This window comes from Myotis myotis, unplaced genomic scaffold (assembly GCF_014108235.1).
Source record: "Myotis myotis isolate mMyoMyo1 unplaced genomic scaffold, mMyoMyo1.p scaffold_m19_p_3, whole genome shotgun sequence".
Taxonomy (NCBI): domain Eukaryota; kingdom Metazoa; phylum Chordata; class Mammalia; order Chiroptera; family Vespertilionidae; genus Myotis; species Myotis myotis.
Genome location: NW_023416335.1, coordinates 93,230,958 through 93,255,845, shown reverse-complemented (window position 1 = coordinate 93,255,845; position 24,888 = coordinate 93,230,958). Strand labels below are relative to the sequence as shown.

Sequence of the window (24,888 nt, the reverse complement as noted above, 5' to 3'; positions counted from 1 at the left end):
TTTTACTTGGGGAATCCTTTTTATATTTGCCCAAATGATTTTCCTTTGGCTTATTTTGACACCACATATGTTTTTCATGGGTGTCTTGCTGTTAGCATTACAAATGAAGAAAAAATTTTTTTCTAGATGTAATAAGTTACAGGATATTTTTCCTTACATGGTATTCTTCCATTATCCCCCCTTTTCTGATTTAATAATTAGGAGGCTTTTGGAAAATTTATAATTCAGTCTAGATTACTTTAAATTTTAAATTTTTGCATAAAAATATGACTGCTTTAGGTTCGTAGCATGTTAAGCAATTTTACCACGAAATGAAAATTTTGGTTAATACTTTTTGAATAATAACTTACTTCAAATTAGCCAGACTTAATTAATTTGAAAACTTGACAACTATTTTACAGTCAAATTTAATACTCTAACAATAATCATAATTTACACTGTAAATATTAATGGAAAGGATCATTTTACATCCTTGAGGAGGCCTGAGCATTCCTGTTGTTACACTAGACTTAGACATAGGGTCTGTTAGCCAAGCCTCCGTTTATCTGGATACTGATTTCAGCTGGACCAAGTCTCTTTTGTTATTTGCTTCCCAATCTGGGATGGGCATGGGAAGCGCAGCAGCCATGGGGGCAGGAGACCTCCCTCAGAAGGGGCGAGTGTTCAAGCCCCTGCACAATTGGGGTGGTGAGGATCCGTGCCCCACCTCTGTTGAACCCCAAGTTCTCTCCTACTGGCCCCCCTGACTGTGCCTGTCTTAGGTCATCCCTCCCTGAGAGATATTACCCATCATTGACTACCAGCCATCCTCTGGGCCAAGTAGGGTGATGTGAGGTTCAGTTCTGTCTCCTGTTAGCCTATGCCCCTGTGGCCTCCATGCCCAGCAACTGCCTTTGGATCCCCTCGCCTGCTGGCGGGGCCCTGGCATTGATCATGGGGAACCCAGGTTTCTTCTCCAGAGAGGGCCCAGCTTACACCATTGGGCAAGAGACAGATCCATGGTACCAGCCACCATGATTTCAGCTGGAATGGAGAACTCAGGTAACAGCTGTAGGCAATTGGATTGTGAGAAGAGGTACCCTCTTGGCAAAAAGGTCGAGAGAGGTCAATACAGAATGCTTAAGTGCCTTCCCAGGGAACCTTCCACACAGTGGAAGGGAATAAATCCTTTCATGTCCTTAAAACATTCAAAGAATTAATTTGTAAGTTTGTTTGGGATAAATGCACAACATACTGTTGTAAAGCATCAAAAATTATTAATGAAACTTGTAGAATAATACCATGTAAGAATATTCTTTGCTCTAGGTCATGACAACTTAATTTTAAACTGGCTGTCTCAAGGTTTGGAATGAGGAACCTAGTTTGCAAAAAAACAACAACAACAAAAAAAAACAATTTACAGAAGCAGAGACAGCATGCTATGCAAATTACAGTTTTGGGTAAACACATTATCTAGACTCCTTGGGTGACCTGGTTAAACGTAGGTACTTTATCTAAATTATAGTTTTGGGTCTCCAGAACACTGAGTTGACACGCTAACTGGAGCCCTCTGACCTTGGGATAGCTGTGCTGTCCTTCCCAGGTAAAGGAAAAATGTGCCTTCTAAGACATATGAAACTTATAGTTTTTACCTGAATTAATTGTTATCATACTTCACTTTACCGTGCCCCAGGTGGTCTCTGGGCTGTTGGTTGTCTGGCTCATCATCTTCGTGATGGATTACACTTGGAGAACTTTAACTTAAAAAAGAAAAGTCTTTCTTTTTTACACCAAGTAACCTACAGGGTTACTTCTTGGATGTTGACTGATAGTGCCGCAAGGCCATGTATTTCAAGTCAAAGTCATTAAACATTTATGGTGACTGTACTTATTTTCAGATTTGGTATTTTAACAGCAAAACATTAAATTATCCTGTAAAAGTAAAGGAAGATATTTCAAAATATTAAAATTTCTCCTTTTTATTAAATTTAAAATAATATTTTTAAACAGCATTCCCTTTTGGCTTATTTGCATATACAGAGGGATCATAGGAAGCCTTCAGTAACTTTTTAGAAGAATTTTACTTTACTAGGATTCAATTGCTTACAAATATTAGTACATTTAGTAAAGTTTTATTCTGATACAAGAGGTGGAAACACTGCCCCACCTCCAGCCTAATTTAAAATGCAGCAGCATGGTGCTTTTGTTAGTTTAAATAAAGACATTGCTACCAATAAATCAATTTTTTCTTTTATTTGGCAGAAATTCCTTATGCAACTAAGCATATTATATTTTAAAATATTGTACTCGGGAAAAACTGTCAAATACATATCTAATTAAAAAATTTTCAACACTTAAAAACAGTTCCCAACATAATAGGATATAGTCTTGACCATGGAATCAATTACTCTTAATTTGTTTATGATATATGTATAACTGTGGTTCTACTGAGAATTTAGGATATCTTTTAAAAATGTCTCTATCTACAAGCCTTTTAAGAAATACAAGCTCTGTTGTCAGCCCTTATAAAGCCAACTGCTAAAAATATCTGTCTATTATACCACTGAAATTATACTAAGACCATGATTGCTAACTTATTAAGCATTAAAAATATCTTAAAAATAGTATTAAATAAATCTGCAAGGCAAGCACACTTTCTTCCCCATCCACATTTCCATAGTAAAACTCCGCCTTAAAACTCCACCCCTGAAATCCCATCCTGCCTCAGTGAGCAGACATTCCTTTTGTGGTTGGCTAAGTCAGAGGGAGGGGCCTTTGCTGTTCCAAGAGGGCGGCCCCCAGGGGAGCGGCAAGCCATGTGGCCAACATGGCGGCTGCCAAGTCACGCAGCTCAACATTGTGGCTGTCTAAACTGTTCTCTGACAGAAAAGATGATTTCCTTATTCTCACAATAAACAAGGGAAGAGAAAACCAAAACACCTAAAAGATAGATGGCCAACATTATATTGCAAACAAGCAGAAATCTCATTAGCTGTTTATACCTTTTATAATTATCTTAAAGAATATCAATTAAATTTAAACTGGTTTTTGTATTAAAAATTTCAGTTGAGATCACAAAATTAATCCTCTTTTTATCAGACCAATGAGTACCATATTTTGAACTCCTAATTATTTCAGAGAAAACAAAAAATTATTTTCTCAAAATAAACTTCTACACTTTACGCATTTAGCTACCACAACTACACAATTTCTCCCAATTCAATCCGAACCTTAAACTTTTAGCTGGTAAGTCAAATATTTAGCATTTCTCAATCAGTAACATTTTTAAGAATAAACTTCAAAAATGCAAGACATAATCAACCAACAGATTTAATTCTGCCCTCTATATTTTTCATGAGGCAAATTTAGATTAATATTTTAGCATTTTGTTATTTCAGAATATCTAATTTAATTTAGCAAACCCCCAAAGCCTTGGGCTGCCATTGACTGGAAACAGGTAACCATTAAAATGCAAATTAGTTACATTCTTTCTCCCAAGAATGGGAAACTGGGAAGCAAGCCTCTCTTTAGAAGTTGCCACTGGCGGGAAATTTTTGCCTACCTGCTTGTTCTGTTGGGGGAAGGGAGGCTAGCCCTTCCTCCATTAGAAATTGCTTTGGGAAGCCAGCCTTAATTAAAGGGCGTAGCCATCTTTTACCTGGGCTACTTAGATTTTTAAAATTAATATATTACAATTATTCTTGAGATTCAAATCCAAATTATTATTTTAAGGTATATTCTTTAGTAAATTTTTGTAACAGAGACAATTTTACTGAATTTCCTTTTAGGCCTTGAAGGTAACTTTTCAACACCCTTCATTAGCATTTAAAAACTGTTCTTTATTATGGAAATGCCAATCCTGCTGCTAGAATCTAGCCAGCATCTTTTTTCCTTTGGGTAAAATTTTGCCATTTTTCTTAGGAAATAATCAGTCTTGGGGTTTTATTTTGTACATTTATAAAGAGATTCCAGCTCAAAACTCTATCTAATATCCGAAATCAGACGATGCGCGCATTAGTTTCAAGCCACTTTTTCTCTTTACATGTGCACAGAAATCCCAGATGCATTTTTAAATTTTGTAAAACTTTTCAATTACAAGAAGGACTTTAAATTAGAATACTTGGGGAGAGGGCATCCATATTGGATCGCCACATGCTCCCTTCTTCCCTTCCCCCACATCTTACTTTGGGGGAAGTTTCAGCAAATGACCTGGTGGCGTATTTTTCCCAAAGTCATGCTTAATTGAAAAAGACATTTTAAATTTTTTCCTATTTCGCTTTCTAAAGTCATGGCTAGCACCCAATGTTCTCCAGTAATTTTTAAACAAAACATTAAGTAATCTCATTGCGGGAGAGCTTATAGCTCTGCCTTTTCCTACCACCTTTGAATCTCTCCACACCAGAGGTGGATTCAACAGTGGGATTTCATTTCTTATTACAGATTTTAGATTCCAAATACAAATTAAGATTTTAATTTGGACAAGAAACCACATTAAGATGACCATGGCACTCTTTTTATTTTTCCAGCCTGATTTAAAAGAGTACCTTTTAACATTCCAATTCTTTATAATTTGGCCTTTTTGCACAGGTGATTCTATTAACAACAAATTAAACATTTCAGGATTAGGACATGGAGTGGCCCATGAAGGCCATTTCTCCCATTTTTTCTTTTCTTTCTCCTCCTCTTAAGGAGTGGAGGATGCAAGGGGTGGAGATCTATCCTCCTTGACTTCTCCTAAAGGCTCTAGCAAATGAAATACCGTTTTCCAAAGGGGAAACAATTTTTGGCAAGTTCTGATTAACTTTTTGGCAAACTTTTAAGATCTAATGTACCTTTTTCAAGAAACCAAGGGTTATGTTCTATAATAACATGCAAAAACTATAAGAGATTACCTTCTAAAATTTTAACTCCTTAAGCATGAAAATCAAACGTCTATAATAAAGTTTCTTGCTTTTTAAAAAGCTGAGTCCTGCCCCATAAGTGTTAGGTTAGGTGGCTCAGGAGGTGGCAAAGGAAATAAAGACAGTTGATCAGAAAAGGAAGGAAGGAAGGAAAGTTGATTCTGCGTCCCCAGGAGACCCATGTACCCCCAAGGACAGGGCATGTGGATTCACGCCAACAGGGAGGGGGGGCGCTATTTTTATACTGCTTTTGGGTGAGGGGCGGGGACATGAGCTGAGGTATTCAGTTGAGGAAGTTTCAGCTTCAGGGGGTCAGCCAGGTATTCAGGAATGAGTCAGTATTTGTGTGGGGGTCGTTGTAGATTCAGGGAGAAGCCTGTATCTGTGTCTGGCATGCTGATCTGTTAGAAATGCCAGGTAGAGTCCATTATTTCCTCACATGTCTGCATGGATCCGATCCTGGGCTCTCTCCAACCTAACAATAAGCCTGGCTGCCGGGAGCCAGTCCATCCTTGCTGTTTCAAGGGACCTGGCATATATGGCATACTGTTCTTAATATGTTTGCTCACCTTCTTGGCACTATGTGTTTTAACCAAGGTCACCTCTCCAAGAAAGGTTGTTTCCCCAGGTAGGGATTTTCCCCTGAAGTTAGGGAGGGAATAAAACCCCTTAACTAAGTGCCAGGCGGGTAATTAATCACTTTAACTATGAACAATCATGCTTAAGCTACATAATCTTTACTCCCTGGAATGGAGATAAGAAACGCCCTAACCTTTGGAATAGAGATTGATAGGATTGGAATCAACTGGTATAAATACAGATGTAACAAGACAACAGGACACAGAACCTAGACAGAGAACCTAGACACAGAACCTACACAGAACCTAGAGACAGAAGAACTTTGCTGGAGAGAACATGGCAAAAGATCCTGGACAGAAACTGGAGACAGAACCTAGACACATAACCTAGACACAGAACCAACACAGAACCTAGAGACAGAAGAACTTCGCTGGAGAGAACATGGCAAAAAGACTCTGGACAGAAACTGGAGACAGAACCTAGAGACAGAACTTAGCGAGAGAACATGGCAAAAGATCCTGGACAGAAACTGGACACAGAACCTGGAGACAGAACCTAACGAGAGAACCTGGCTGAATAACCTAGAGACAGAACCTGGCTACAGAACCTGGATAGAACATGGCAAGAGAACATGACTAGAACCTGGTGAGTGAACCTGGCTGGAGAACCTAATGAGAGAACCAAACCAGAACCTGGCTGGAGATCCTAACCAGAACTTCGCTGGAGATCCTGGCTAGAGATCCTTGCTAGGCTGCTGATCAACTGAACGCTGTCTCCATGTCATTTCTTCTTCGCCGACTCCGTCCACACCTTTGGGGACCCCTGGAGCTGCTGGGGTTGGATCCCAGCACCTGGCAAAAGAAAACATTCCCAGCCTACTTATAGCTCACGACTTCTGAAGTTGATCCTGGGCATTGCGTGTGGTGAATTTCCCCCACCTTTTCCCAGTGAATTTTCCACACCTTTTCTCAGTGAATTTTCCACACCTTTTCTCGGTGAATTCTTTCTTCCTCACCTTTTTCGGTGAAACTTCCTTTTTTCGCTCTAGAGAAACCTTCACTTCCAGTTTTCCTGTTTTGGGCACCAGATGTTGAGTGTTTCCTTCCCACGTCCCACGTGGTCAGGGTTCAGGAACTGGAAGCAGAGCTGCACACAAATGAAAATGAAAAGACAAGAGATAATTTGAAATATTGGGGGACCAGGCGGGCAAGTCCAACTCAAGGGGAAGGACTTCCACCTGTGCTCAGGCCTCACCAAGCTTTTATTGATCTGGGATGCACCCATAGCATAGCCCTTATTCAGGAGACCCCTGGCAACAGGCAGACTAGCCCATCAGCAAGGATTTACATAATAATAAATGGGGGAGTAGTTTCAGCTACCACTGTCTGGACAAACAGAGGTGGCGCCTACCTCCAACCTTTACTAGGGCTTCAAAGGCACCCAGCCTTCGGGGGGTTCTCTGTCTGTGCTTATCAGATAGTGAAGACAATATACTGTTTCCCACAGTTTGCAGCTGGTCACACCCCCTTCAGGGTGGGGGTCCCCACTGGGGTGCCTGGCCAGTCTGGGTGAGGGGCTGAGGGCCGTTTTTAGGCTGGCAGGTGACTGAAGCTCCCAGCCTTCTTATTTTTTTTCTTTTTTTTTTTATGGGATTTATTTACCTTCTATGGCTGTCACTGGAGCTGAGAGCCGGCTCCAGCTCTGAGGCTGTGGCTGGCTGAAAGCAGGTATCTGGGTTTGTTTAGCTTCTATAATTGAAACTCTGTTGCCATCACCGGCGCTCTAAGCTCTGAGCCCGCTGGCGGCTGAAAGCAGGTTTCTGGGTTTGTTTAGCCTCTATAATTGCAACATTGTTGCATCTGGAGCTCAGAGCTGGGCTGAGGCAGGTGGGGAACCTTGGCTTCCTTCATCACTGGAGCAAGCAAGCCTCCTGTTCACTTCAGCTGCCTGGCTGCCGGCTGCCATCTTTGTTGGCAGTTAATTTGCATATCTTGCTGATTAGCCAATGGGAAGGGTAGCAAAGTTATGGTTAATTACCATGTTTCTCTATTATTAGATAGGATATATATATATATATACATATATATATCCTATATAATAAAAGGGTAATATGCAAATTGACTGAACTGCGGAACAACCAGTTGCTATGACACGCACTGACCACCAGGGGGCAGATGCTCAACGCAGGAGCTGCCTCCTGGTGGTCAGTGCGCTTCCACAGGGGGAGTGCTGCTCAGCCAGAAGCTGGGCTCACAGCTGGTGAGCCCAGCAGCCCAACAGCCCAGCAGCGGTGGCAGTAGTCTCTCCCACCTCTGCAACAGCGCTAAGGATGTCCGACTGTCAGCTTAGGCCCGCTCCCCACAGGAGGGTGCAGGCTAGGCAGGGGGACCACCCCCCCCCCCAGTGCACAAGTTTTGTGCACCGGGCCTCTAGTATATATATATTGCAAATTGTCTCTGCAGGAGTTTGACCAGGAGACCGATCTCTCGCTATGACATGTGCTGACCACCAGGGGATGGCGAAGATCAAAGGGAGGCCCCAGCCAGCAGGTGGAAGGCCCCAATTGGCCCTGCTCACTGGCCAGGCCTAGGGATCCTATCCACCACTAAGCCTCCAGTTATATTATAATATCCCTGTGCCTAGGAATCTATGCTGACTTTTAAAATGTTTTTTTATTATTTATAGTATTACAGATATCTCCCATTTCATCCCTCTTTACCCTCCTCCTCACAGCACCTACCCAACCCCCAGGTCTTCACTACCCTATTGCCCATGCCCATGGGCTATGCATATCCTATATAATAAACAGGTAATATGCAAATTAACTGTCATGCCCTCTCACAAGATGGCTGCCCCCATGTGGTCACAAGATGGCTACCTCCATGTGGCCACAAGATGGCTGGCATGCTGAAACCGGTTTGGCTCAGGGGATAGAGCGTTGGTCTGTGGACTGAAGGGTCCCAGGTTTGATTCCGGTCAAGGGCATGTACCTGGGTTGTGGGCACATCCCCGGTAGGAGATGTGCAAGAGGCAGCTGATCGATGTTTCTCTCTCATCAATGTTTCTAACTCTCTATCTCTCTCCCTTCCTCTCTGTGAAAAATTAATAAAATATATTATAAAAAAAAAAAGATGGCTGGCAGGGGAGGGCAGTTGTGGGCGATCAAGCCAGCAGGGAAGGGCAGTTAAGGGTGACCAGGCTTGCAGGGGAGGGAGGGCAGTTAGGGGGAACCAGGCCTGCAGGGGAGGGCAGTTGCGGGGGAACAGGTCTGCAGGGGAGAGCAGTTAGGGGCAACTGGGCCTACAGGGGAGGGCAGTTAGGGATGACCGGGCTGGCAGGGAAGGGCACTTGGGGGTGATCAGACTGGCAGGGGAGCATATAGGTGTTGATCTAGCAGGGGAGTGGTTAGGGGGTGATCAGGCTGGCAGGCAGAAGCGATTAGGGGCAATCAGGCAGGCAGGCGAGCAGTTGGGAGCCAGCAGTCTCAGATTGGAAAGGGTGCAGGCTGGGCTGAGGGACACCCTCTCCCACCTAAGTGCACAAATTTTGTGCACCAGGCCTCTAGTAAGTATATAAGTTCTTTGGTTTATCTCTTGTCATCTATCCATCCCCACATCGAGGTGTGTCAGTCTGTCACATGCCTCCATGGTTCTTATTTTATTGATCAATTCATTTTCTCCATTAGATCCTACAAATAAGTGCAATCATGTGATATTTGTCTTTCCCAGATTGGCTTATTTCACTTATCATAATATTTTCTGGATCCACCCATGCTGTCCCAAAGGGTAAGAAATCCCTCTATTTCACAGCTGCATAGTATTCCATAGTGTAAATATCCCACAGTTTTTTTATGCATTCATCAAATGACGGGCACTTAGGCTATTTCCAAATGTTAGCTATGGTAATTAACACTACTATGAACATAGGGGTGAATATATTCTTTCTGGTTGGTGTTTTATGTTTTTAGGCTATACTGCCAGAAATGGGATTGCTGGGTCAAATGGAAGTTCCATTTTTTAACTCTTTGAGGAAACTCCATAATGTTTTTCATAGTGGCTACACCAATCTGCATTCCCACCTGCAGTGAACTAGTGTTCCTTTTCTCTACATTCTCTCCAGCCCCTGTTGTTTTTGATTTTTTTGATGATAGCCATTCTGACAGGTGTAAGGTAATAGCTCATTGTGGTTTTAATTTGCATTTCTCTGATGAATAGTGACTTTGAGCATTTTTTAATATGACTCTTGGCTAATTATATGTCCTCTTTGGAGAAATATCTATTCAAGTCTTCTTCCCCTTTTTTAATTGAATTGTTTGTCTTCCTTTTGTTTATTTGTATGAGTACTTTATATATTTTGGATATTAATCCCTTATCAGATATATCATTGGAAAATATGTTCTCCCATCAGTGGGTTCCCTTTTCATTTTGATGGTGGTTTATTTTGCTGTGCAGAAGCTTTTTATTTTGATGTAGTCCCATTTGTTTATTTTCTCCTTATTTTCCTTTGCCCTAGTAGATGTATCTGTGAACATATTGTTAAGTAAGATGTCTGAAATTTTACTGCCTATCTTCTTCTCTAAAATTTTTATGGTTTCATGCCTTACATTTAACTCTATTATCCATCTTGTGTTTATTTTTAATATGGTATAGGTTGATGGTCTAGTTTCATCTTTTTGCATGTGTCTTTCCAGTTTTCCCAGCACCATTTGTTAACGAGACTGTCTTGACTCCGTTGAATGTTCTTGCCTCCTTTGTAAAATATTAATTGAATGTAATAGTGTTGGTCAATTTATAGGGTCTCTGTTCTGATCCACTGGTCTACATGCCTGTTTTTGTGCCAGTACCAGGCTGTTTTGGTTATTGTAGCTTTGTAGTTCAGTTTGATATCTGGTATTGTGATCCCTCCTACTTTGTTCTTCTTTCTCAAGATTGCTGCAGCTATTTGGGGTCTTTTATCATTCCATATAAATTTTTGGAGTATTTGTTCCAGCTCTGTGAAGTATTCCAATTATATTTTAATAGGTATTATGTTGAATCCATAGATTGCTTTGGGCAGTACAGACATGTTAATGATGTTAATTCTTCTAACCCATGAACATGGTATATGTTTCCATTTGTTTGTATCTTCCTCTATTCATTTTTTCAGTATCCTATAGTTTTCCAAGTACAGATCTTTTACCTCTTTGGTTAAGTTTATACGTAGGTATCTTATTTTTTGTTGTTGCAATGGTAAATGGGATTACTTTTTTAATTTTTTTTTCTGAGAGTTCATTATTGGTGTATAAAAATGCCATTGATTTGTGGATGTTGATTTTGTATCCTGCTACTTTGCTGAATTCATTTATTAAGTCTAATAGTTTCCTGGTGTAGTCTTTAGAGTTTTCTATGTACAATATCATGTCATCTGTGAATAATGAGAGTTTTACTTCTGCCTTTCCCATTTAGATTTCTTTTATCTCTGCTTCTTGTCTGACTGCTGTGGCTAGCACTTCCAGTATTATCTTTATATATAAAACCCTAATATGCAAATAGACTGAATGGCGGAACAACCAACCAAATAACCAGTCGCTATAACATGCGCTGACCACCGGGGGGGCACATGTGGCAGAGCATAGAACATGGCAGGCATTGGCTGTGGTGGGATGGTGGAACAGGTGAGTGGGGGCGCCAGACCAAGGCGGGGCACTGGTTGCTGTCATCAGGGTAAGCCTCTGGTGGTTATTGAAAATTCTTTGCTCCCATGTGCCACGGTCCTGCTGGGCACTCACACCAACTGCCAGTGCTGGCCCTGCTCACATCCACAGCCAGTGCCATAGTCACTGCTCGCACCCGCTGCCAGCGGCTGGCACCAGTCCCGATTGCTCAGCACTGTCAGTGGGTGCAAGTGGTGGCTGCAGTCCCCGATTTCCCCTGAGGGATTCTCCACCTCCCTGCTCCTGCTCCTGAGGGGCAATCTGGGCAACAGCAATTGCTCTGCACCATCAGCAGTGTGAGTGGGGCCGGCGTCATCAGCGCCTGGGAGCGGCGGGAGCAGGGCTGTGGTGGGAGGGGCCAGGTGGGGGTGCAGAGGATGGGCCAAGACCTGCCCCTGTGCCCACTGCAGCCTTGCAGCCCACAATTCCTTTCAAGGTGCACGAATTTGTGCACTGGGTCCTAGTGTTGAATAAGAGTGGTTAAAGCAGACATCTCTGTCTTGTTCCTGTTCTTAAAGGAAATTCTTTTAGTTTTTGCCCATTGAGTATGATGTTGGCTATAGGTTTGTCATATATAGCCTTTATTATGTTGAGATATGAATCCTCTATTCCCATGATAATGAGAGTTTTTATCAGAAAAGGGTGCTAGATTTTGTCAAATGCATTTTCTGTATCTGTTGATATGATCATGTGGTTTTTATCTTTCAACTTGTTTATGTTATGTATAACATTTATTGATTTGCAAATCTTGCATCCCCAGAATAAATCCCACTTGATCCTGGTGTATGATCTTTTTAACATACTGCTGGATCTGATTCGCTAATATTTTATTAAGGACTTTAGCTTCTGTGTTCATCAGGGATATTGGCCTGTAATTTTCTTTCTTTGTAGTGTCTTTATCTGGTTTTGGAATTGGGATAATGCTGGCTTCGTAAAAAGAGCTCAGAAGTGTTCCTTCCTCTTGGATTTTTTGGAATAGTTTGAGGAGGAGAGGTGTTAGTTATTTTTTGTTTCTTTGTTTGTTTTTTAATCCTTAACCGAGGACATTTTTTCCACTGATTTATAGAGAGTGGAGGAGAGAGGGAGAGACAGAGAGAAAAACTGATGTATGAGAGACACATTAATTGGTTGTCTACTGCACACCCCCAACCAGGGCCAGTAGCCTGCAACCAAGGTAGGGGCCCTTGACCGGAATCCAACCTGGGACCCTTAAGTACACAGGCCGATGCTCTGTCCTCTGAGCCAAACCCGCTCAGGTGGTTCTTCTTTAAATGTTTGGTAATATTCACCTGTAAAGCCATCTGGCCCAGGATTTTTGTTTGCTGGAAATTTTTTAATTACTGCTTCAATTTCATCAGTTGTTATTGGCCTATTCAGGTTTTCTGATTCTCCCTGATTCAGTTTTGGAAGATTATGTTTCCAGGAATTTGTCCATTTCGCCCAGGTTGTCTTGCTTGTTGGTTGGCTAACTTTTGTTCTTTGTCATGTAGACCTTAAAATCCCAGGGCAAAATTTCAGCCTGGAAAAAATTGAAGTCAGGGCCAGATCTGAAATAATGATATTTTATTCTAATATAAGCTCAAAAGTAACTATGAGACATCCTGACATTAAAAGTTCCAGCAGCTTCAACTTCAAGCCAGTTCAAGCTGAAATGAAGTAAATTGCATAAATTGTGTTATGTATAAACATAAGAGAGAATAAATCTAATAAACTCTAAACTAAATTCTAACAAAGTCCAATAAGCAATCCTAACACAGAAGGGAACACTGAAGTGTGGCTTGTGGCCACTGAGGAACACCTAAGCCTGTGGTATTTGTAACAGTGCCTACTAGATGGTTCTGGTAGTCTCATATAACTGATCCTCCTGTCAGTTAACGCTTCTGTCCTATTAATACTGAAAGAGTTCAAATTCAGCTAACATCCATGGGCATCTCCTAAAACATTATTTTATTTTATCCATACAACAACCCTGTGAAGGATAAAACTTGTCTTATTAGCTAAGAATCAAATCCCTGATTTGACATTCTCTTTCCAGTGCCTTCCTTTACCCCTACAATTGGATAATGATCCTAAGTAAAATACACATGATACCGATAACCAGGGCCCTTCTGACTTATTCGCTCCTACCAGTTCTTCCTTTAGACTTCCAGGTTGAAAAGTAAGGAGGAGACAGGTCCTGTTGTAAAGGCAAGTTAACCAGAACTGCAGACTGCCTCTTCTAAACCTAACAAAAGTGCCATTGGTGAATCTGAGAACTAACATAAAAGCTAAGAAAAACCCCTAGGAAAACAGAAGGTGATCAAGCCCAACGTTGGAGACACATGTAGCCCAAAGGGAAGAGAGTTGAGAGTCAGGGGCAGTTCTGAAACAGGGTAGCTGATTCCCTGTTAGAGTCTCCACACTGCCTGAGCAAGGGGTCTGCCTGTCTGGTGGCCAACCAAATCAGAGAAACTGAAAGCTTGGCCCATCACCTTCTCCAGCCCCTATGGTAGCTTCAGGATAAAGGTAGGGCAGCAGATCTCATCCTTAGAGTCTCCTATGGGGTTTTAAATTATCCTGATACCCTAGGCCTCACCTGGGGCTCACAGATAGACTCTGGGTTAAATTCTGGTGTCAGTACTTTTTTCATAGTGAAAAAAAAAAAAAAGCTTTAATGTTGGTGTCTGTGCAGCATGTGATATCAAGACAGGAAGATGGGCAGGTTCACACAGTGAGACATGGTTATCAGAGGACAGGTTGCAAGTAAATAAAGAATTCTCATGGCTTCCACGCTTTCCTGGGTACCCATGAGCTCTAGGCCATCTCCTCCTCACCCCTCCTCCTCTAACTCACCTTCCTTCCTGGCTGTGGTGTCCTAGTGTTGCTGGTACTCAGACACCAGGTAGTTCATGTTACTCTGAGCCTCCATGAATTCCATCTCATCCATGTCCTCACCCATGTACCCATGCAGAAGGCCTTGTGCCAGAACATGACCATGAATTGCTAGGTGATACACTTGAACAGCTCCTGGATGGCAGTGCTGTTAAAAATCAAAGTGTTTACATTTTTAGTCTTGGGGATGGGATGTCACAGATAGCCATTTTCATATTGTTGGGGATCCCTTCAACAAAAAGTTTCTGTTCTTATTCCAGATGTTAAGCATCTGCTTGTCTACCTCCTTCATGGACATGTGGCCACAGTATATAATGGCCATGTGGAGGCCAAAGGCAATCATTGTGTTCTTGGCGTGAATGATCTGCTGGATGAGCTCAGGGACCATCAGCACCCATAGTGCTGGCTACCCTGGCTGTTTGGGGGCAAAGCTGGGCATGAAAAGTGTGGGTAGGGGAAGGGCACCATGTTACATCCATTTTGGGAAGGTCAGCATTGAGCAGGCCAGGAAATCGCAGGAAGGTGGTGATCTCACTCATGATGGCTGTCACCCAGTGGTTCAGACCACTGTGGGTGGGTGTGGTTGGCTTTAGGGTTCTGAAGCACATGTCATAGAAGGCCTTCTTACCCATACAATAGGTTTCCTCTGTGTTTTCTAGCAACTGGTGTACTGATAAGGTGACATTGGAGGGTTCCACCATGGTATCTTAACATCTTGGGTGAGGCCACCATGCTGAAGGTGCTCATGATCCTGTCAAAGTACTCTTCCCTGATCCTACTGATGAGGAGGGTACCCATACCAGACCCAGTCCCCTTACCCAGGGAGTTGGTCAACCAGAAGCACTGCAGGTGACCACAGCTCGCAGCCTCTTTCCTCATCACATCCAGCACCAAGTGAACCAGCTCTACATCATCTGTGTAGTGTCCCTTGGCCCAGTTGTTCCTGATACCACTCTGACCAAAAATGAAGTTGCCCACCCTAAAGATCTGATGGAAGGGCCACAAGCACATGGAGTCCATGGTGCCCAGCTTCAGGTCCATGAGCAGAGCATGGGGCATGTACTTGCCACCAGTGGCCTCATTGTAGTACGCATTGGACTGTTCTAGCTGCAGGTGACTGTTTCCATGGTTAAGGGCATGTACTTGCCACCAGTGGCCTCATTGTAGTACACATTGGACTGTTCTAGCTGCAGGTGACTGTTTCCATGGTTAAGTGCCCGTAAAGTTGATGCCAATGCTCATAGCTTATCAACTCTCAGAACTTAGCGCTGATCTGGTGGCCACACTGGCTGGCTTTCAGGTTCATGATCTCCCTCACATAGTGTTCATGTGCATTTCAAGGCTCTCCACGAGTAAACATTCTTTCTCCTTAAAATTCAAAAAAAAAGCATTAGTTATAAAACAAAAGCAAAGAAAAAGCTAACTAAACACTGAAGTAAAGAATCATTAGACTAGGGATCATGAGGCCAAGGTCCTAATAAAAATGAGGTATGTAATCTAAGTTTTCTTCACCTGTAAAATGGAATAATAATTTCTACCTAGGGGTCCTATGAGGATGAAATTTTCAGACATCTGTTAGAGCCAAACGAGGGATATAGGAGGTTTCAGTCACAGTAAAGATTTTTAGACAAAATGAAAAACTCAACACACTTAGGAAGGCTATCAAACATTCTTTTCTATGTGCTAGATAACCTACAGTTGACCCTTGAGCAATGCAGGTTTGAACAACAAGGGTGCATGTACATGCAGAATTTTTTCAATCAGTTCAATTGACACATGGTGGACATCTGTAAATATAGTTTTTCCCCATTCTTTTTACCTATCAGTGTAAACTTGTACAAAGTATTTAATATCTCTCTGCCTTGGTTCATCAGCTGTAAAAGGAATATGCTTTACTAGATGATCATTTAGCTCTATTTCTGCTATTTAAATAAAAATGATAAATAATCCTTTAATAACAACCAGATGAATTTCTGGTTAAAGCTGCCTTTTAACCTGATATCAGTTCATCTTGCTGCAAACTAAGATCATACTTATACTAGGGAAGATGGGACATTCAGAAGCAGAAATTAGACCAGAGAAATGTCTCTCCATTGTTCTCCTTCAAAATTGCTAAAATTTCAGGATATGAACAACCTTGCAGAAGATGAAGTAAATGAAATCCCACTGAGGAGCAACTTTTTAGTATTACTCACTACAAATAGTCTGAGAGAAATCAAAAGCCAAAGCTCTTGATCTCAGGTTTTCCTAAACTTGGTGGGAAGTTTATTAGTCTGGACCAACCAGATTGACAGATGATGAAAGGCTTGGAAAGTGGATCTGTAAAGAAGCTTCTAGAATCTTAGCAGCTAAAGAGGGAGTGGCTAAGACAAGAGGAAAATACAGAAGGTTAACCCTGGTTAGAAAAATATGTGGTTATTTAGGGACTTTCTGTCTCTCCCTCCTCCAGAAGCACTGTCAGAATAAGAGCTTATCCACCTATGTGACAACAGCATTGATCTGAGTCCAAGGGAAGTACATCTGAAACCCAAGCTGAAAAATACCATTCTTGGTCATAGGACTTAGGAACTAGAACAAAAAATGTCTTTGAGTTTTGTAGTAGAAATAGCATCAGCTTATCAGTACGGGGAAATGACCCCAGAGAGCAAGGACAAGATGATAAGCCCATAAGAGATACATATAAAAAAAGAGCCCCACAGCAACTTTATTTAAAGCTCCAATTCTATGTCAAGCTAATTGAATAATGAAAAACTTGTCTAGCCCACAAATATGCTTTGTTTGGCTCGCATAGTGTGTATATTTTTTAATTGAACCTTATTGTCCTTAGATACTGTCCAATTTCCCAAGCACCACTCTTCCTGTCTTATGCACCACTACATAACTCAGTTAGTAACTACATTACTATACTACCCTCAGAAGCATTTGAGTTCACAGCTATTGATATGTAATTTCCAGATTGACTCATTTTTAAGTATTAAATATTTAAAAATATGCTGACTGCAGGAATGACAGAAAAAGAGGATAATCCCAAGAAAATAGAAAGAGGTCAGTAATTCTAGCATTGCCATCTTTGGAAGAGGCATCCCTCTGGCCCAGCCCAATTGCAACAACTACAAATCATGCCATATATAGGTCAAGTTAAACAAGTGTCTGTCATATACATAGCCTCTCTCTTTCAACTAGCCTTTCTATATATATTTGGGGAAATTCCCAAGAGGCAGAACTCAAATTCCTAGCCTTTCTTATAGCTAGGACACTGGCTTACAGCCCAGGTTCCTCCAAAGAGCAACACCCAGGAAAACTGTGATGTGAAAAAAGAGCAAAGTGAACAAAGAAGGTATGTGGACAACTCAATTTTCTGAGCAGAGAGAGCTGAGATGTCAGGTTTTCAGTGGTTGCATAATGGAGTCCTAGTATAGAAATGGCATTGGTGTGGCAAGACCTTCTAATGTTGTTCCCTCTGGTGGCCAATAAACAAGGAAAACAGCAAAAATTTTCTTATTGGACCAGTCTGCAATGCAATTTTACTCCTGGAATTTTATCCCTCTCAAAAATTGTTTAAACTACTCAATATCATTTTATTAAACTCATTTTCTGCTAAATCAGCCCAAATAAACTTCTATTGCTTAAACCAAAGATCTCTCTGGCTGATAAGACAAGTAATGGCAGACCCATCTTTGAAAATCTTTCATTGGAACTGCCATGGGAGAAAGCCATTCACACTAATTTCCATGAACTCCCAACATCTGTGAAAGAAGCCCCAGATTTCATAAGGCTACCCTCATGTACTTTCTAAAGTAGTGTCACATTACTCAATACTCTTGGCAATTGACTTAAGAGTTACCATCCAGAGAAGAGGTCATTAAATTTTCAACATTTGCTACTTGGTTATGGAAAATGAGAGCTGAGGATTTCATCATCAGCCTTTCTGGGAGATGGTCTTACTCTGCGAGGCCTTGTATTGATTGATAAACTGGTTCCTTATTAACAGACCTTGGTGCAAAAGAGGCAAATAAGGCACCAATTTTTAAACCAAGCTATAAGGATGACAGCAAGCTGCTTTTCATTTCTGTTAGAGCCAAGCAAGGGATGTAGGAGGTTTCAGCTACAGGAAGGATTTTTAGACAAAATTGAAGAACTCGGCACATTGAGGAAGGCTATCAAACATTCTTCTCTATGATTTCTGTTTGCTAGACAATACTACAGTTGACCCTTGAACAACAGGGGTTTGAACTTCAGGGGTCCACTTATATGCAGATTGTTTTCAATTGACCCACTCAATTCAACTGACTCCCCTGCCACCTGCAGTTCAAACCCTTGCCCAAGGCTAAACTGGTGGTTGACAATCCACATATGTGGAGGTCCACTTAAGTTATACATAGATTTTCAACTGCACAGGTGTTGTTCATGGGTCAATTGTATATTTACTACTAACAGTATAGCAATTCTTATTTATATTCCTCATGATAATTCTTTAAAGGGGACTCTATTAAATAATGTTTACTTGCCCTAACTGGTTTTTCTCAGTGGATAGAGTGTCGGCCTGTGGATTGAAGGGTCTCAGGTTTGATTCAAGTCAAGGGCATGTACCTTGGTTGCAGGCACATCCCCAGTAGGGGGTGTGCAGGAGGCAGCTGATTGATGTTTCTCTCTCAATGATGTTTCTAACTCTCTATCCATCTCCCTTCCTCTCTGTAAAAATCAATAAAATATATTTTAATAAAATAATAGTAACATTCACTTTATAGAAAAAAGTTCAGAGAGATTAAGTGGCTTGCTTAATGTCAAAGGGGATTCAAACTTGGATTTTCCAATTCCAGGTTGATGGCTTTTTCTTCTATACCAGTGGTTTTCAAAGTTCCAGGATCTCTGGGATACTTTCAGGAAATCAATACTATTTTCTTAATAAAAATATCTACAGGAAATCAAACAACTCTCTCAAAGAGATATCTGCACCCCCATGTTCATTGCAGCATTATTCACAGTAGCCAAGACACTAAACAACCTAAGTGTCCGTTTGGATAAAAAACATGAGATATTTATAAGCAATGTAATGTTACTTACCCATAAAAAAGAAGTAAATCTTGCCATTTATGACAAAAGGATGAACCATAGAGCTTTATGCTAAGTGAAATAAGTCAGACAGAGAAAAACAAATATTGTATGATCTCATTTATATGTGGAATTTAAAATCATTAAATTTATACAGAGTAAAATGGTAGTTGCCATGGGATGAAGGGTAGGGGAAATGGGGAGATGTTGGTCAGAGGGTATAAATGTTTAGGTATAAAATAAATAAATTCCAGGAATCTAAGGTACAGTTTGGTGACTATTATATACTTGAAAGTGGCTGAATTCAGAGCTTTAATGTTCTCACCATAAGAACAACAAAATGATAATGATGCGAAGTGACGCATGTGTTAACTAACCTTATTATAGTAAACTAGAGGCCCAATGCATGAAATTCGTGCAAGGGACTTGGCCCCCACCACCACTGCAGCTGGGGGGCCTCTGCCTTGGCCCCGGCTGCCACAGCTTCATCTGGAAGCACATCCAGTCTAATTAGCATATTATACTTTTATTATTATAGACTAGAGGCCTGGTGCAGGAAATTCATGCACAGGGGGTTGTCCCTAAGCCTTGCCTACATCCTCTCCAATCTGGGACCCCTCGGGGGATGTCCGACTGCTGGTTTAGGCCTGATTCCTCAGTCGGACATCCCTCTCACAATCTGGGACTGCTGGCTCCTAATCACCTCTGCCTGTCTGCCTGATTGCCCCTAACTGCCTCTGCCTGCCTGCCTGATCACCCCCAACTGCCCTCCCCTACTGGCCTGATCTCCCCCAACTGCCCTCCCCTGCTGGCCTGATCACCCCCTAACTGCTTGCTCCCCCACACCACCCTGATCAACCCTAACTGCCTCTGCCTTGGCCCCCGCCACCACCATGGCTTTGTCTGGAAGGAAGTTGAATGTCAGGAAGATGTCCGGTTGACCTGGTCTAATTAGCATATTACCCTTTTATTAGTATAGATATTTTACTATGTATATGTGTGTCAATCATCACATTGTATACTTTAAACTTACACAATGTTAAATGTTAGTTTTTTCTCAATTAAGCATGAGGGAAAATTAGATGTTGTTTGCCCTTTTCCATTTCATCCTTTTATGAGGGCACAGTGGAGTTTTTCAGAGGACACTTGGTTTGTTATATAACAGACTGAAGCAGAAGCATGTCTGAGAATCCAGCTGTCTTCTACTAAGGCAAACATAAAAGAGATTTCAAAACTGTAAAGCAGTGCCACTATTTGATTTGCTATAGAAAATATAATGATTTTTCATAGAAATGTATTTACATTATATAATAGGTTTATTAATTTTATTTTTTAAAATGAATTGATGAATTATGTTTTGTTTTCAGTTTTTATTTCTAATACAACAAATATATATAGATATAACCCACAAAATCAATACTCTTCACATCCTCAATAATTTTTAAATGTGTGAAGGAGTTTTGAGACCAAAACATTTGAGATATGCTACCCTGCATTATAGCTGCCTTAAAAAAAAGTATATCCAGGGTAAATACAGATTTACATTGATTGCATTATTCTTAAAATTTTGATGCCAGTGCTAAATTTAGTTTTTCTGCTTACATTTCTGTACTTTTTTCCTCCTAGTCTTATTTTGGATTGATGAGTTTATGAATGACAGCAAAAAGTCTTGGATTATAAAGTAGTGATTATAGCCTGGCCGGTGTGGCTCAGTGTTTGAGTGTCGACCTATGAACCAGGAGGTCACAGTTCAATTCCCCATCAGGGCACAAGCCTGGGGTGCAGGCTTGATCCCTAGTAGGGGTCATGCAGGAGGCAGCTTATCAATGATCATCTCTCATAATTGATGTTTCTATCTCTCTCCCTCTCCCTTCCTCTCTGAAATAAATAAAAATATATTTTAAAAATGTTAAAAAAAATAAAGTAGTGATTATAGACTCAAGTACCTCCTTCCTCTCGAATTCCTAAAATATCTAGTTCACTGTATGTTCAATTAATATTTGATTAGTGGATGAACAACTAAAACTGATTGCTCTCTCATAGAGAGGACCTGCTTGATTCCTCTGATAAGCAGCTTGTGGGCTTATTCCTAAATCCACAGTTGCATGCCAGATACAGCAGAACTCAGTCACAGCAAGGCCAGTTGCACTATGGTCCCTGGATGTGCCATGATCATATACCCACCTCCTCATTTTTGGTCCTGACCTATGGCCAGATTCTATTCACCCACAAGGCCCAGTTCAACAACCTCATCTCCTGTTCAACCTTTTCACTGGAGATACTAACTCACAATGAGCATCACATTCTGACATCATGGAGGAAGGAGTATTTATACATGGTAACCTATTTTGCTTCATGGTCTCACTTTGTCCTGCATTGCTATCTTACTAGATCACATGTGTATTGTGTTGTTGTTTTTTCCCTACAAAATTTTAGGCTTTGTGAAAGTTCTCAAAGGTCTTTTGCAGTACCCACAGAGTCTGGCATAGTTCTTAGTAAATTATAATCACTTTAATCTTAAACATTTTCAAAATAAGCCAGACACATTGCCTCACCATTTTCTCACCAAAGCCCTATATGTAAGTTAGGGAAAGTCTGTTTTTATTATCTCCACCTTACAGAGAGATGCTTTAAAATGAAGCAGCATAAGGCCATTCAGCTAGTGATTGACAATCTCAGGACACAAACCTATGTCTTGTGATGCTCTATTTGGCACTTTTCCTACAGACACATGTTTCATTAACTTGAAAAAGAGCTTTGAGAAAAATAACAGGCCTAAATCCAGGTTGAGTCAGAACATACAGGAATAAACCCAGGCCCCTGATTCCCACTCAGGCACTGCCCTTTACAGAGATCTTTTCCCTTGTGATTTTAACTGTTTAGGTGGTCAACTCATGTGACGGTTAACTCTGTATGCAATTCTCTTAGAAGAATTAAGTATCACACAAATATATGTTTTCCCTCTTTCTGTCCTAGGTGGCTAATTGGCAATCTAATTTACTGTGTTTTCATGGCAAAAATGAAGGGAAATATTATAAAATAATTTCAGTTGATTCAAACTGTGCCTATAAAATTTATTGTAATTTGCACTTACTATAACTCTATATTTTCTCTCTCATTTGTTTACTCACACGAGCATTCACTAAGCCCCTAGTATAAGCAGAGGTGCATTAGATACTGGAGTGGCTTACAATAAGCAAAAAAAATATGTCCCCGCCATTAATGAGATTGTCTTTTTTTTATTGTTTAAGGTATTACAAGTAACTGTAGTAGTACATATGTCTCCTTTTTTTCCCCCATTGATCTCCCCCCCGGTCTCCCCTACCCCCTGGTACTTGCCCTCACCCCCCCCCCCAGTGTCTTGCGCATGTTGGTTGTGCTTATATGCATGCATACAAGTCCTTTGGTTGATCTCTTACCCCCCGCAGCCCTCCCCTACATTCCCACTGTAGTTTGACAGTCTGTTCGATGATTCTTTGCCTCTGTCTATTTTTGTTCAACAGTTTATAATGTTCTTTATTATCCATAAATGAGTGAGATCCTGTGGTATTTATCTTTCACTGACTGGCTTATTTCACTTAGCATAATGCCCTCCAATTTTATCCATGCTGTTGCAAATGGTAAGAATTCCTTCTTTTTCACAGCAGCATAGTATTCCATTGTGTAGATGTACCACAGTTTTCTAATCCATTCATCTGCTGATGGGCATTTAGGCTGTTTCCAAATCTTAGCTATGGTAAATTGTGTTGCTATGAACATAGGGATGCATATATCCTTTATGATGGGTATTTCTGGTTTCTTGGATATATTCCTAGAAGTGGGATCACTGGGTCAAATGGCAGTTCCATTTTTAATTTTTTGAGGAAACGCCATACTGTTTTCCACAATAACTGCACCAGTCTGCATTCCCACTAGCAGTGATGGAGGGTTCCTTTTTCTCCACATCCTTGCCAGCACTTGTCATTTGTTGCTTTGTTGATGACAGCCATTCTGGCAGGTGTAAGATGGTACCTCATTGTTATTTTGACTTTCATCTCTCAGATGATTAGTGACTTTGAGCATGTTTTCATATGTCTCTTGGCTTTCTGACTGTCCTCTTTCGAAAAGTGTCTATTTAAGTCCTTTGACCATTTTTTGATTGGATTATTTATCTTCCTTTTGTTAAGTTGTATGAGTTCCCTGTAAATGTTGGAGATTAAACCCTTACAGAGATAACATTGGCAAATATGTTCTCCCATGAAGTGGACTTTGTTGTTTTGTTGATGGTTTCTTTTGCTGTGCAGAAGCTTTTTATTTTGATATAGTCCCATTTGTTTATTTTCTCTTTAGTTTCCATAGGAGCTGTATCAGTAAAGATATTGCTACGACAAATGTCTGCTATTTTGCTGCCTATGGCTTTGACACAGTACTGGAAGTACTAGCCATTGTGATCAGACAAGAAGAAGAAATAAAATGCATCCAAATTGAAAAAGAGGAAGTAAAACTGTCCTTATTCTCAGATGACATGATATTGCACATAGAAAACTCCAAAGGCTCCATCAAAAAAACTACTAGACTTAATAAATGAATTCGGCAATGTAGGAGGATACAAAATTAATAAGTCTATGGCTTTTCTATACACCAATAATGAACTCACAGAAAGAGAAACTAAAAAATCAATCCCATTTACCATTGCAACGAAAAATAAATTAAGACACCTAGGAATAAATTTAACCAAGAAGGTAAGGTACCTGCACTCAGAAAATTTCAGGATGCTAAAAAAGAGAGAGGAAGACATGAACAAATGGAAGAATACATCATGTTCATGGATTGGTAGAATCAATATCATTAAAATGTCCATACTACCCAAAGCGAACTATAAATTCAATGCAATCCCCATTAAAATACCAATGGCATACTTCAAAGATCTAGAACAAACTCTCCAAAACTTCATCTGGAATAAAAAAAGACCCCGAATAGCTTCAGCAATCTTGAGAAAGAAGAACAATTTTGGAGGGATCACAATACCAGATATCAAACTATATTACAAAGCCACTTTTCTCAAAACTGCCTAGTACTGACACAAGAACTAACATATAGACTACTGGAACAGAACAGAGAACCCAGAAATTTTGACACAAGCCATTATGCTCAATTAATATTTGACAAAGGAGGCAAGAGCATACAATGGAATCAAGACAGTCTCTTCAATAAATGGTGTTGGGAAAATTGGACAGATACTTGCAAAAAAATGAAACTAGACCACCAACTTATACCATACACAAAAATAAACTCAAAATGGATAAAGGACTTAAATATAAGATGGGAAACCATAAAAATCTTAGATGAAAATGGAAATTTTAAAAAGATGGAGTAACAATACTTATATTTGACAAAATAGACTTTAAAACAAAGGCTGTAATAAGAGACAAAGAAGGATACTACATAATGATAAAGGGAAAAATCAAATAAGGATATAACCCTTGGACACTTATGCATCCAACATAGGAGCACCTAAATATGTAAAGCAAATTTTGACGGACATAAATAGAGAGATTGACAATAATGCAGTCATAGTATAGAATTTTAACACCCCATTGGCATCAATGGATAGATCTCCCAGACAGAAAATCCACAAGGAAACGGTGGCCTTAAATGACACACTAGAACAAATGGATTTAATTGATATCTTTAGAGCATTTTATCCAAAGTAGCACAATATAAATAATTTTTTTCAAGTGCACATGAAATAATTTCTAAGATAGTCAGCATGTTAGGACATAAAAAAAGTTTCAATAAATTTAAGATTAAATTTATATCAACTATCTTCTCTGA

At 40.5% G+C, this 24,888-nt stretch overlaps 1 protein-coding gene and 1 pseudogene across 1 annotated transcript in view; one reads left to right on the top strand and one right to left on the bottom strand.

The window, feature by feature from the left end:
- The window catches only part of HTR2A (5-hydroxytryptamine receptor 2A), a 113,178-nt gene that overhangs the window by 68,870 nt on the left and 19,420 nt on the right, over positions 1-24,888 (top strand). The window lies entirely within an intron of this gene.
- Positions 13,961-15,334, bottom strand: LOC118651749 (annotated as a pseudogene).